Raw genomic sequence first — 14,682 nt, forward strand, 5'->3', positions numbered from 1 at the left:
GCTTGGTTGTGGATAGTGGAGGCCCAGAGCACCCCCTACCTCTATCTCAGACGACATCATTTTCCAAAATAGCATTGACCTGACTGTGTCCCATCACGTGATAGGACAAAGTCTGGGGACTGGACCTCAGCCATGTGGCCAGTACCTGGACTTTGCCCATTTTGGATAATGGTGTCGACTGGGCCTGGAGCTAGGGTCACTCAGGCCCCCACTATACACCACTGAGCCTTCAGAAAGGTTGGGGGTGGGAGTACGGGTGCCCCCCTAGACCATCAGGGTACTTTTTCTGGGAGGGGAGGGGGAGGGGCTTGAGAGGACAACTAGACCAAGGATTGTTGTTTATTTGGACCAGAGGAAAGGGGAAGGAGAGTGTGGGAGTTGTTTGAAAGGGAGGGGGTGTTTTCAAAGCAGTGGGTTATTTTTTTTAGAAAAAGGGGAGGGGTTTTGGAAGCAGATGGGTCATTGCCTCGCGGTTTGAAAAATACTTTTTTTTTCAGGGGGCCAGAGCTGCCGCAGAAGGCAGTGGGAGAGTGGGCAGCAGTCTCCAAAGACTTCAGAGGGAATTGTGAGGTTGGAACGGGGAGATTTACGCCTCTTGTCCCTTTAATATGATGGCAACCCCAGCAGAGGTGGGCCATCGTCTCACATGTAGGCCCCATACCGCAGCACGGTGTTTTGTTGCACATTTGTGCCATGATAAAAATCACAAAACTATGCACCGCTGGTACTTAATAGAAGACACTTCTATTAAGTACCAGCGGTGCATAGTTTTGTGTCTTTAAAATATTTTTCTGAATATAAGTCGGTGTTATCATTAGAAGGTGGCACTAACTCACCACGGTTATTAATTATTTAAAGGTTTCAGCGCACTTTAATATTTATAAAAAATCATATACAAGGTTGGAGGTGGAAAGTTCATGATTAAAATTGACACATAGCATTACAAGCCAGTAATGCATTGTAGATTTATGAAACATTCCATTTCCTCCTTAAAAATGATCTTTGTTTAAAAAAAAAATCAATGTTATGAGCAGAGTTTTTTGTTTTTTTTTTTTTAACAAGGGGACTTTTTTGTTCCCCAAATAACTTAATATATCACTTTAGAAACAAGACATTGGACACTTTGAATGATAAAAATCACAGCACAGGGATGCCCCCTGTGAGATTTATCCCTTTCCATAACAAACAGCTTAGTAAATTTCCCCCTTAGAGAGGTTAAAATGCAGGTTGTTAATATGCATCCAAGATTCAGTCAAATCATATACAATAAAATAAATCTGAATGTCATCAGCATATATTTTAAACTCAAGTCGTGATGTGGTGAGCTCAAACGGACATGTGGCCTTGCGCTCCGGGCACCATTCCCTTAAACCCTCTGGGGCAGATTTTCAAAGCTCATAACATATGCGCGTAACACCTGAAAACCTGCCCTTTTGCGCGCCGAGCCTATCTTATAGTATCGGCGGCGCGCACAAGCCCCGGGACGCGCATATGTCCCGGGGCTTGCAAAACGGGGCATTCTGGGGCGGGGCCGTGGGCGGAACCTAGGCCTCCGGCACAGCCGCCGTGCTGGGGGTTCGCGCGCCAGCACACGGCCGGTGCGTGCAAGATACGCCTGCCTGAGGCAGGTGTAAAAACAGAGATAAGGTGGGGGGGGAAGGTGCATCCCCTTCTGCGCACCAACCCCTGATTTTATAATATGCACGCAGCTGCGCGCGATGTTATAAAATCGGGTGTAGATTTGTGTGCGCCGGGTTGCACGCACAAAAGTACGCTGTGCGCTTAACTTGTGAAATCTGCCCCTTAGTGTTTGGGAACTTGCCGGGTTCTTATGACCTGGATTGGCCACTGTTGGAAACAGGATGCTGGGCTTGTGTATGGTCTGACCCAGTTCTTAAAGGTGAGCCAATAGATATTGTGAATTTGTATTTTCAGAAGGCATTTGACAAAGTCCTCCATGACATTTTCTCAGGAAATTAAAAAATCATTTTTAAGATTGATAACTGTTAAAAGATAGGAAACAGAGGGAAGGACTAAATGTTGTTTTCCAAGTAGGAAAAAGTCATAGGTAGAATACTGCAGAAGTGGTACTGGGACCATTTTTTTTAAACATTCATATGTTAAAATCCAAGGTCGGTGTGCACAAGGGTGTGAACAATTGTGCAACCTGTGTGCGCCGAGCCGCGCACCTTTCCCTCCCTTCCCCTACCTGTCCCACCCCCCAGTCTGAAAAAAAAAACCCTGCACCTTTGTTGTGGAAGTTATGCCTGCCAGAGGCAGGCATAAATTGCACACGCTGGCTGAGTGCCGACGCACGATCCCCTGGCCCAGTGGCTGAGGAGAGGCCTCTGGCCATGCCCCCACCCCGGACCGCCCCACCCATGCCCCGCCCCGTTCATTTTTTCAAGCCCGAGGACTTACACGCGTCCCGGGGCTTTACACGCGCTGCTGGGCCTTTTGAAAATAGGCCCGGCGCATGTAACCCCCCTTCATGCGTAAATCATCCTGCATTTACATGCGTAGGGCTTTGAAAATCTGCCCCCAAGTATATCCCATGTTACTGTTGCTAGTAATAGCAGTGGCTATTTTTACCTCAACTTAATAGCAGGTAATGGACACCTTCATCTTGATTAAAAAAAAACCCAGGTAACTCTGGATCTTATTTGAGAGGCATTGACCAAACTTTCTTCTAAGTTGGGTCAATTTGTGGGCCATTACCAAGGTCTGAATCTGGCGGTTCATCAGCTACAAGAACAGGCTTCTACTACTTCTCAAAAAGTTAATTTGTTGGAATCTGGAATTACCTCACTTCAAGAATCAGCAAGTTCTCTTGTAATGGTTATCTTTATCTTGTCCACAAATGAGAAGTTAGAGAAGGTTGTTAGAAGGAATATTAGATTAATCCGTTTTCCTAGGAAAAAAATGATTTCTCCTGTTGAAATGCTGCAAAAATATTTTCTTGAGGTTTTGAAAATTTAATACCTCCAATTTCTAAAGCTTATTATTTGCCATCAAAAAATGTTTCGTAAGATCTGAATTTCTCAAGTTTCGTTGGATATAAATAATTTGACGGCAAAATTGGAAAAATATTTGGATGATTCTGTGTTGCCTGCAACCTTGGTAGTGACTTTGGCTTTAGACTTTGACCAGGATTATATTTTAAAGCTTTTTTTCCAGAATAGGGACTCCCTATTTCAAGGTTCGCATCTACCCTGATGTTTCCAAAGCTACCTAGTTTAAGCGGAAGCAGTTTTCGTTACTTCGTTCTGGTGTATTGCAATTGGGTGCCTGGTTTTGGCTTAATTTTCCCTGTAAATGTGAGATTAAATTTCAGGGGGTCAAATATGTTTTCTTTGATCCCTCTCAATTATATAACTCCAGGTTTTGATTTTTTATATTCCGCTTTTTGCACTTTTTTCAGCACTTCAAAGTGGATTATGTGCAGGTACTGTAGGTATTTCCCTAACCCCAGAGGGCCTACAATCTAAGGGGTATATTTTTAAAGACATGCGTGTGCATCCATGTACGCGCAGGACCTGGCGCGTACATATGGACGCGCATATATTATGTGCGCATGGCTGCACGTGTGTTATAAAATACGAGCGACGCACACACATGCGTGGTGTATTTTGTAATCTGCGCATGCACGTACGTGTGGCACATGCAAGGGGGGTAGATAATTGCAATTTCCGCGCGGCATCACATCGAAGCCTTCCCCAGTTCCCTCCAATTAAAAAGCGGACTGGGAGGGAACTTCCCTACCCCCCCTTCCCCCTCTCCTCTCCACCCCCTAAACCCTTTACCTTTCTAGTTTTTTGATTTGTTGCTACTGCTCCAAAGGAGCAGTAGCAACTCGCGCGCACCAGGATGCCTTCTCAGTACAGCGGTAAATGGCCCCTGTACCAGCTGCCTCCAGCCCCATCCCCTCCCCACCCCCCAGTCTGCCCCTATATCTGGACCCAGCACTTTGGCACATAACAGGGGTTAGGCGCGTGTCCTGGCCTCTAAAGATGTGCGCGGCCCATGCAAGGCCAAGCCACGCGCATAACCCCCGGTTTTTGCACACGGAGGGAATTTAAAATCGGGCCATAAGTTTGTACCTGAGGCAATGGAGGGTAAAGTGACTTGCCCAAGGTCACAAGGAGTGACAGTGGGACTTGAACCTTGGTCTACTGGTTCGTAGCCTGCTGTTCTAACCACTAGGCTGAGAAAAAACAGAGTGGGTTTTGAAACCCCTGATCCTGGTGCTGACTTCTCTTGAGTGTTAGATGCTTTAATATAAGAAAGTCTACCAGTGCTTGGCCATTCTTTTTTCTTCTTATTTAAACTATTGTTTATAATTCCTTTGGTCTACTGTATTTGTTCCTTCCAGTTTGGGGTCTGATAAAGCATATGCGTATTGTCTTATCTTTCTTTTCTCCTTGTATAAATAATTGCACAATCTGCTGTTTTCTAACAAGTCATGTACTTGGATTATTGTTGTAAAGTTGGTATAAATAAAATATTTTTAAAAAATTATCTAAAAGATTTGTAAAGCAAGACTTCCTACTAAAACAATGTTGGCCCTTCCCCATTAAACCACATCTTTCTATATGCCCAGTAATTTTGTTTTTACTTCTGCCATTTTACTCTGCACCAACATCAGGCTCACCAGGCTATGGTTTTCCAGATAATCCTGAAACGTTTTAAAAATCAGCCTTGCAGTCTTCTGGTATTGTGGCTTACATCGCATGATACATAGAAAGGCCAAACACAAGAACTACTAAAGTATGATCTCAAGAAAAACTGAAAAGGAGGTAGGGGAGACAGGGCTATTGTAAAATATTCATGTCGTGTTGATTTAAGGGAAAAAAATATAAAATAATGACAAAAAGGAAAGGAGACCAAGGAATAAAGGAGACCGGTTTGATGCGACCCCTGGTCGTGAAAGCCGGTATAGAAAATAGCTAAATAAAATAAATAAGATCTAAAGAAGAACAAGAGGGCCAAGAAATTGCCAAGTTGGTAATGTGAAGAATCAGGAGAGGACAGTACAGTTCTTAGCCATCTGGAGATTCATTAATTAAATTCTTTGATAACACCTTTCTGTCATTTATGTTCACCAGTATAACCTAGCTGAAATCCCCTGAGCTTTATCCTCTCGTAACTGTCTCAGCCTCCTGTGCTATTTAAGGCATCGTGTGTCTCTTGTATAACAGTTGGTGCAATGTGAGACAAAGCAACAAAGGCAACAAAAAAATGACAAGATGTGGGTGGCACCTTATAGACTAACCGATTTGTTGAGGCATGAGGTTTCGAGGACAGATTTATAGCACAGCATATCAGTGGATGCCTAATGTGGATACTTCCTGGATAAGAGGAGGCCACAGGAATTTTTCTCTGTTTAGAAGTTTCAGAGTACATCTCTTTCTGTATGCAGTACATTATTAGTTGGAGTTGCAGCAAGATTGCCTGATTATGTTACAAAGGTTATGGAATGTACAAGGATTAAATACAGACAAAAAAATGTCTGTTATATGAAAGCATTAGTTTCTCATGTTCAACAAAATCCCAAGGAAAGTCAATCCCAGTATTAAAACTCACCATTCCTGTGATTTTTAACCAGATAGAAAGATCATGAGGTTAATTTTATAACAACCCGCAGAACATACACATTGACAAATTGCATAAGTTACGTTAATCTTCAAAGCAAACTTATGTGCACAAGTTCACTTTGAAGATTCTCTCCCCGCACAAAGTTCCCTCTGTTCTTTGCAATGCATAACTTGTGGGTGAATTCATATTAATTCAATGCTTTTTAAAATTAAATGTATGTGCACAACTCCCAACTCCAATCCCAGGGCATCTATCTTTTGTGCACATAAAAGCATGCACAAAATCAGTTTTTTATATACTTTCATGAACACAGATCCCATGCAATTTATAAGCAGCCATTTAAACACACAAATGACTTTGAAAATGACCTCATATGAGGGAAGCCAGGAACATAAGCACATCAATTATTCTAAGCCTATCTTATCTTCATACCTGATAATGTTCTTAGGGAAAAAGAGAGAGAGAAGTAAATTTACTATTTATACCACTGTAAGAGGGGGCACTTAACTGGGTGTGAGATTTGAGAGGATGGAGTAAGTTTGGAGGAGGGCAGTTTTACATACACTGTCAGAGGTACGAATGCAAAGTTGACATCACTGAAGATTTTCTGCTATTTGGAGCGATGAAAGGTAAAAGAGGAATTGATTTGGACAATGTACTCCCTACCTAGCATGATTGAAGCTAGGAAGAGAGGGCATCAAGCAAGGTAGAGAGGGCTTTGCCCAAATCAACTCCTCTTTTACCTTTCATCGCTCCAAACAGAAAATCTTCAGTGATGTCAACTTTGCTGTTCGTACCTCTGACTGTATGTAAAACTAACCCCCAACCTAACCCCCCCCAACCTCACCCTGAGTTCAAAGTGCCTCGCTCTCTCTAGCATGTGCAATAAAAACCTTTTCTATCTAATGTGCCTGCGGTGGCTTAATCAGCATGCGATGCAAAAAATAGCACAGGCACAATAAATGTATCGTGCATTGCAGACATTACCTATGCGATCTGGTAGCAGGGAAATTACCCTAACCATACCCCCTTTTTATATCGCAGGCTATATTTTTAGCATTTTGATGAATCTAGGCCTAAGCAAAGCAAAATGATTCAGTGAGGAAGGAGAGAGAAGGGCCAATTGCAGTGATTATGAGAGTCAGGCAGGCAAATGCACTCAGCAGTCTATATAGCCTTATCTGACCTAACAAGAAGCCCTGGGCCATGCCTGGAACCACAACACAGGAAGCCCTTCCCCTTCCTAGTTGTGACCAAAAAAAATGCTTCATACAATGGAAATTATTTTCTGAAAAAAGCAGATGGCTACATATGCAGACACTCCTTTCCTCAGTTTGTCCTTCCCTAACATGTCAGAAGATAATGGTGTCAATATTCAAAGCCATTTAGATGGGTAACTCACAAGTTATCCATTTAAATATTTAGTCTGAATATTGACCTTATTTTTATTAGTATTGTGAAGAGAATTGTCTTGTCTCGATAGTTTAATTAATATTTAAATTTGTTTTGCTATTTACAGTCATTGTCTTTTATGTATAAGACAAGGACCAATAAGATTCTTCCAGTATTCCATCAAGTTTTATAATACCCCTGATGATTCACCCATTGAGCAATTTTTCTTTATTTGGATTTATGCATGTAGAACAACAAGTAGAACATGATTTCACATACTTGTACACCCATGGGAGTGAATTTTTAAAGGAGTTATGGATGTAAAAGTTGCATAAACTGTAGCAATTTTCAAAAGTCCATTTATACACGTAAACTCCACGTTTGCATGTAAAATGCAGCTTTACACACAAATCCTTTTGAAAATGACCTCCATGGTAAGTAGGCATTCCAGAGGGTGGGGCTGGGGCAGAGAAAAGATTTACATGTATACTTTTGATGGATACGAGGCAAAGGAACATTGGGATAAACATAGTTAAAATCTCCAGATAGATGCTAATAAAAGGCTCATGGAATTGTAGCCCATCAGAGATAGAAGCCGCAGAGAAGCAAGAGACAAATGTTAAATCAAACTGCTGCTTTCCCTCCTTCTTCCCCCCAAATCATCTGAATCAGAAGGTTTTTTTTCTTGTGTGTATGAATGGTTGTTTTAATGATTGTGATGTTCTTTAGAAATTTGATATTCACTCTGAGGCAGATTTTCAAAGGGGTATGCGCGTAAGATACACGCATACCCCCCGAAAACCTGCCCCAAACTCTCCCTGCACGTGCCGAGCATAGGCTGCTGGCGCGCGCAAAGCCCCGGGATGCGCGTAAGTACCGGGGCTTTCCTGGGGGGGGCGTGTCAGGGGCATGGCTGCGGCCTCCGGACCGGAACATGGCGCACTGGCAGCCGGCCCAGCGCACGCAAGTTACGCCTGCCTCTCTCCCCCAGTACATACACACATCACTTTCATTCTGATGTATATGTCATTCTTGAAAAGGAAATAATTTAACATTTTAAAATCTCCTCTTACTTAGCCACTGCCACCATTATGAAACTCAGTGAATCAAGGAACTTTTGTGCTGGTTCTTAACTGAACCTTCAGCCAGTGTCAAAATATTGCAAGAAAAATAAGAATATAGCATGGATATCTGAAAGAATATATTTTTTAAAAAGAAATGTTATGACCCCAATAACTGGCAAACATGTTTTACTTGAAATAAGGGTAAAAACAGGAAATACATTATAGCTGGTCAAAAAGACAAGATAAACTTAACAAAATCTAATGTAACCCCCGACCCATTCTAGTCCTGGGCATGGAGGCACATGGGGAGGGCCCCAAACCATGCAAGGCCCCCATGACCTCCAGGGGGAAAAGAAAGTCTTGTCAAAGCCTTAAGGGTTTTGTACTCATGGTGCTCTTCCTGCACACCAGGCAACCACTCTTCAAAGACCATGTCCACCCCAGTTCTGTTCTTCAAAATAAAAATCTTTACTGTCTGATGGCAGGGAAACCACAAAGTTCATCTTTTCCAATTCATTATAACACTTATGAGGACTGCGCTCAGCAAAAGGACCTGATGGGGTTTCTAGGATGAAGCGAACCTCCCCAGTTGGAATAATATCCTTGCTTGTGTTTCCATATAGGTGCTGTGTCATGTTCTGGCAAAGGAACTGGTTCCTGGATGTCCCTGGAGTTGGACTGAGATCCTGTCTTAAGAGTAAATGAGAAGCTCTTATCGAATGGTTTTGTAACATCAGCTGCAATGTAGTTTTCACTCCCTGTGGGGTAAAGTGTGTTAATTTATTGGTTTTAGAAATAGTTTATATTAAAAAAAAAAAGCAGCAAATTTTTGGGTCCAGCTGCTCAAATGTTTCTATTGTGTTTCATGGATTAATTTCTATTCCTTCCATAGGATCTGTGATCACAATGGGTAGAAGGGTTAATTTGGTATGTGTTATCAGAGTTACTTCTTGGTCCTAATTTCTCCCATTGAAGAACTCTGTTATTCAATCATAACATCATCAATGGCTTGCAATGTGTCATGTGAATATCTGAGTACAATGGCATCTGCTGCCACAGCACCGCTCATGTAGACCTGGTAATAGCCAGGGTGAGCTGGTTGCTGTCACGGCCACTATCATTTAACACAAAGTTTATACTTAAGGTATCATTGTACCACTATGTTGTGAGTAATAATGTCATAACAGAGGTGATAGATGATTAGAACAAATATGATGATGCTTCACTGGGCTTGCAGCGATGTACTGTTAGAATAGTGATAAGCACTATAATAAACAGTACATAGATTGAATAAATCCTTTTCCAAGGCATCGGTCTTGTTTTTGTTTCTTCATATCCGTGGCTATCCTAGACAGTTTTATTTTGTGGGTCCTTCCCTATCTCAGAAATATGCAAGACAGTTTGATTCCACTGGAGTGCATCCCATAGTTTATTTTGGAGTTGCGTGGAACCATGAAGAGTAGAGGGAGCTGGTGTGGGAAATATGCGCTTGCCAGCAAGCCATTTCATCAGGGTTAAACACTAACTTCCCTTCTCCCTGACATTTGCCTGAATAAAAGCATCACTTGTGCTTAAGCCCCTCTGCCTAGGAGAGGATACCTGACTTCATGTATTTCTCTGGCCTATAATTAATCCTGTTAGCCTGAAAGAAGGGCTGGGTGTTCCCTAGTCAGAGGCAGGACAAAGTCAGGAGGTATAGATTTCAGCAGCCAATGATATGATCCGTGCACACCCCCTGAGCCAAAGCCAATGGTGTAATGACTCTTCTGTTGCTATGGGAAAGTAGCCAATCATGTAATGACACATCATCTGCCTTCGTATGAATGTACAATAAAAGGAAGAGGCTCGGGAGGACAAACCCTCTTTGCCCTCTTTGCCTTCCCTCCTCCTGCCTGCGATGAAAGCTCTTCATTACTGCTACAGCTGGACAGAATGTACACCCAAAGCCTACCCCCATGAATAAAATCCTGCTGATTTGGACAGATGTAGTTGTAGCGGGTACACTAGCAACTATCTATGAAAAGAAACCAGACCTGCAGTTAACAGTTCTTTGCCTGATCCTTGGTTTAAATAAATTCACCATGAATTTTAATCTTGTTTTTGTTTTCTTTTTACCAAATATAAAAATGATAAAAGAGTGCCTTGTCACCTTTGTTTTCTGGATATTTTTAAGTGTAGCTGAAGCCAAGAACCATTGTGAAGGAGAATGAAATGTTCTTAGACATAAAGAGAACAGAGGATTGGTGAGTAGGTGACAGGTCATGTGTCTAGTCACAAATGGTTGATAAGAAAACAGTATCCCAGCCAAAGGCATTTTCTATTCTCTGTTAGTGTCCTAGTCATAAGTCAGTATAATGAGATGTGCAGCAGAATTCACAGATTCATAGGAATCTGAAAGATATTGTAATGTCCCTAGACCCTAGAGGGGGGTGTACTCAGTCCCTAAAACTGGACTGAGTACACCCCCTCATTTCACCAATCACCTGAGCTGGGATTTCAGCCAGTGGCCCAGAAGTAAAAGGCTCTATAATGCTATGACCAGTCCCCTGAGCCTTCTACTGACCATGACAAACGCTACAATAAATGCTAATTAAATACTGCTATGCAGACTGTGATTATAAAAAGTGCTTAGACCTATGTCCAATCTTTTGTTTCTCTGCTCTTTTGAAAATGGACTGTAGGTACTTGCCTGAAGATTCTTAACTTTTTTTCTACTAAGCATGGCCATAGCTAGCTAACTTGTCCTTGCAGATTCTCTAGCTCAAAGTCAAAATATGCACAGTACCTTTAACTAGGACAGATGCATTATAACTTCACTGTGCACAATGTCCACATTTATATTAAGTAACAATGACAACCAGTTTACAATGGAAGATCTGAGAAATTGTGTTTAATGTTTATAGGTGCCATAAAATTTTCATATGGAGATGCAACCAAACACTAATAATATCCTCCTCCATCTATTCTGTAACCCGGTACACCTCTCCTCCCACATAAACTGAGAACAGTAGATTATTCAAAAGGCAGCTAAATAATAAACACAACAGGATGTCAATGTTCTGTACCATCATACTCCAGGAACATCCATGATGGATGCCATGGCAACTTTTCAATGCATGAAAGAAGGACAGGCATAAGAACAATACTACTGTTTTGTCCAATTGCAATTACGTAGCTGGAGACACCAATTGTCTTGCTTTTCTCATAAAATAAAGCTTATCTGCTCTACAAAATCTGTCTACAGAGAGACTAGTCAGAGGTAGGTAGCATGAACTGTAAAGCAGACAGAATACTCAGCTGGGAATAGGGCTTTCTGACTGGCTACAGCAATAGCTCTAAGAAATACCAACAAAGGAGAAGGCAGGAAATGGGCATCTGTAAAGCAACCTTTTTTTGGAATTAGAAGCTGCAGAACAAACTTTAAAGCATTTTTTTGCTATTTGTTGTTACAATAGCAATATTAGCATCTGGATTTGGTGTCTCCAAGAGTTAGTGAGTTTGGTTAATGTTCCAGCATCAGGTATTCACTTAATGGCCAATATTCAAAAAGCTGCAGAGCAGCCATTCAGCCCAAATAGCCTGCTAGTTTATGGCTAAATTAGGCTTAAAGCTAGCTGGAGGTCCTTTGCTCAGACTGTATCCACTTAAAACAAAATTTGCTCAAATCATGTTTTCTGTGCATTAATCAAGTTTTATGCACAGAGAAAGTGCTTTATGCACAAATTTTTATGAGCAAAAATGATGTCTTATGAACATCATTTTAAAAGAAATTGTTTGGGTGCACAAAATGTTTTCTGTGCATAAATTGTATTTTATGCATGCTAAGCATGTCTTCTGCGCACATTTTCAGGTTAACATGCTTTTTAAACTCCTGATACATTAGCATCCCATTAGCTCCCTACATTTAGCTTGTCTATTAAGAAACTGTGTGCTACATTTTGGAGTACGATTTGAATGTATAGCCTATTACATCGATCCCATAGCAGCTAGATTTAAACCAGTTATCCGCCCTCTGCCCCCACCCCTATGACTGCCTAGATTTTCAGTGGTTAAATAGGGACACCCCATTCTACCAGGTGAATCTATCTGCTCTATCAGATGACATTTTTACTTCTTAAATTAGCCAGCTAGATTTGCTGAAAATGCCCATGCCTCTGTTGAGTAGCTTTACTTAATTACAAACCTCAGACTGAAAGTATGCTTAATGTTTATTTGCTTTTTAGGGAGGAATGCTTATGGTTGCTGTTTATATTTTGGTACAGAAGAGTATCAGCAGGAGTCACGTGATGAGGTGATCTCAGACGGACGCTTCTGTTTGAGCTCTGGGTGCCAGCCCCTGCATATCCGCAAATATCACTACCAACTGTGACTAAAGACTCCTTGGGGAAATATGTCAATTGACAAATATATGAAGAAAGCTTGCGTCCATGTGCATGCGGTTCCTGGCACGTACATGTGGATGCGATCATTTTATAACATGTGCATGGGAAATCAGTAAAGCTGTTTTAAGGGGAGAAATAATATCATATCTGATTGGAAGGAATACTCGAATAAGTAAAACCATCTTACATTTGGAAGAAAAATTTAAATTGGCCAAAGAAAAATTGGTTAATAAACATAGAATATAAGGCAGAGTATAATGCTATCTTAGAAAATTTGAATGCTTATCTCCAAAGGGCCAAAGAGCATTACAATTTTCAGAACACAATGTCTTCCAATTCGGAAATAAGGCCAAGAAATTCTTGACAAGCGTAGTGAAGGTCTAGCGTGGAAAGACTCATTGAAAGATTGAAGACTAAGCAAGACTCATTATCTAAGAAGGCAGAGATTTGCAAAATATTTAAAATCTTTTTATGAATCTTTATACATGGATGATTCCTCAGGGAGATACCTGGAGGAAAATAATTTATTCTCTGATTTACCTTTGCCCAAGATTTCAGAGACAAATTTAAAATTTCATAAACCAGTACAAGCCTGTGAAGTTTAAAATGTAATTAATACCAGAAAATCAGGGAAAGCCCCAGGCCCTGACAGATTTTCATACGACTATTTTAAAATCTTAAAATCTCAGATAGTGGGAACAATGAATAGATTCTATGTGGATGTACTTCAGCAGGAATCCTTTCCAGAGGATTTTAATAGAGTCCATATTATGGTTTTAGCCAAGCCAGGGAAAGATCCATTACTACCTTCCTCTTATAGAAACATAGAATATGACGACAGAAAAGGACTAAACGGTCCATCCAGTCTGCCCAGAAAGCCATGGCAGCATCTGCCATGCCATTCAGGTCATCCCCCCATACTTAGTTTCCCAAATCAAAGGCATGACCCTTGTTAGTTGCTATCTGAGTTCAATTCCCTGTTACCTCTTGCCTTTGAAGCAAAGAGCAATGTTGGAGTTGCATCTCAAAGTATCAGGCTTATTGATTAAGTGTAGCAACAGCTGCATCAGCAAATTACTTGTTTTCCCAGACCATAAAATTCAATGTCCTTGTTGTTTACTGTCTGAATCTAATTCCTCTTTTCCCCCTGCTGTTAAAGCATAGAGCAATAAAGGAGTTGTATCAACACAACAGTATGAAGGCTTATTGGTTAAGGGTAGTAACCGCCACATCAGCAAGTTACCCCCATGCATTATTTTCTTCATTTCCATCCTCTAGCCTTTAAGGATCCACAGTATTTATCCCATGCCCCTTTGAAATATTTCACTATTTTTATCTTCACCACCTCCTCTGGAAGGGCATTCCAAGCTTCCTGACATTGGTTTTGAGTTGTCCTCCTACCATTTTTGTCACCCTTCTCTGGACCGCCTCCACCCTGTCTGTCTCTTGAGAAGCGGCCTCCAGAACTGAACACAATACTCTAGGTGAGGCCTCACCAAGGCCCTGTACAAGGAGATTATCGCCTCCTTTTTGTTACTGGTTATTCCTCTCTGCATCCCAGCAGTCTTCTGGCTTTAGTTATCGCCTTGTCACATTGCTTCACCATCATCAGATCTCTAGACACTGTCACCCCAAAGTCCCTCTCTTGCTCTGTGCACAACAGCCCTATGCTCTCATCACATATAGCTCTTTTGGATTATCACACCCCAGATGCATGACTCTGTACTTCTTGGCATTGAATCCCAGCTGCCATATCTTCAACCACTCTTCCAGCTTCCTTAAATCATGTCTTATTCTCTCTACTCCTTCTGGCATGTCCACTCTGTTGCAGATCTTAGTATCATCTGCAATAGACAAACTTTACCTTCTATCCCTTCTGCAATGTTGCTCACAAAGATATTGAACAGGACTGGTCCCAACACCGATCCTTGTGGCACTCCGCTTAACACAGTTCTCTCTTCAGAGTAGGTTTCATTTACAATTACACGCTGTCTTTCTGTCAGTTTGTAATCCATGCCACCATCTTTGCGCTCACTCCCAAGCTTCCTATGCAGGACCTTATCAAAAGCTTTGCTGAAATTCAAGTAGATCAAATTCTTTAGTCACCCAATCAAAAAATCAAATTTGACTGACAGGACCTTCCTCTGGTGAATCTATGCTGCCTGGGGTCCAGCAATCCTCCCATTTGTAGACAGTTCATTATCCTTTCCTTCAGCAGAGTCTCCATTAATTTTCCCACCACTGAGGTG

The 14,682-nt window shown here is 41.5% G+C and overlaps 1 protein-coding gene across 4 annotated transcripts in view; it reads right to left on the reverse strand.

Annotated features, from left to right (window-relative positions):
• TMEM178A (transmembrane protein 178A) overlaps window positions 1-14,682 on the reverse strand; it is a 272,754-nt gene that overhangs the window by 222,406 nt on the left and 35,666 nt on the right. The gene's annotated exons all lie outside the window — the stretch shown is intronic.

The sequence above is a fragment of the Rhinatrema bivittatum genome, chromosome 3, assembly GCF_901001135.1.
Source record: "Rhinatrema bivittatum chromosome 3, aRhiBiv1.1, whole genome shotgun sequence".
Taxonomy (NCBI): domain Eukaryota; kingdom Metazoa; phylum Chordata; class Amphibia; order Gymnophiona; family Rhinatrematidae; genus Rhinatrema; species Rhinatrema bivittatum.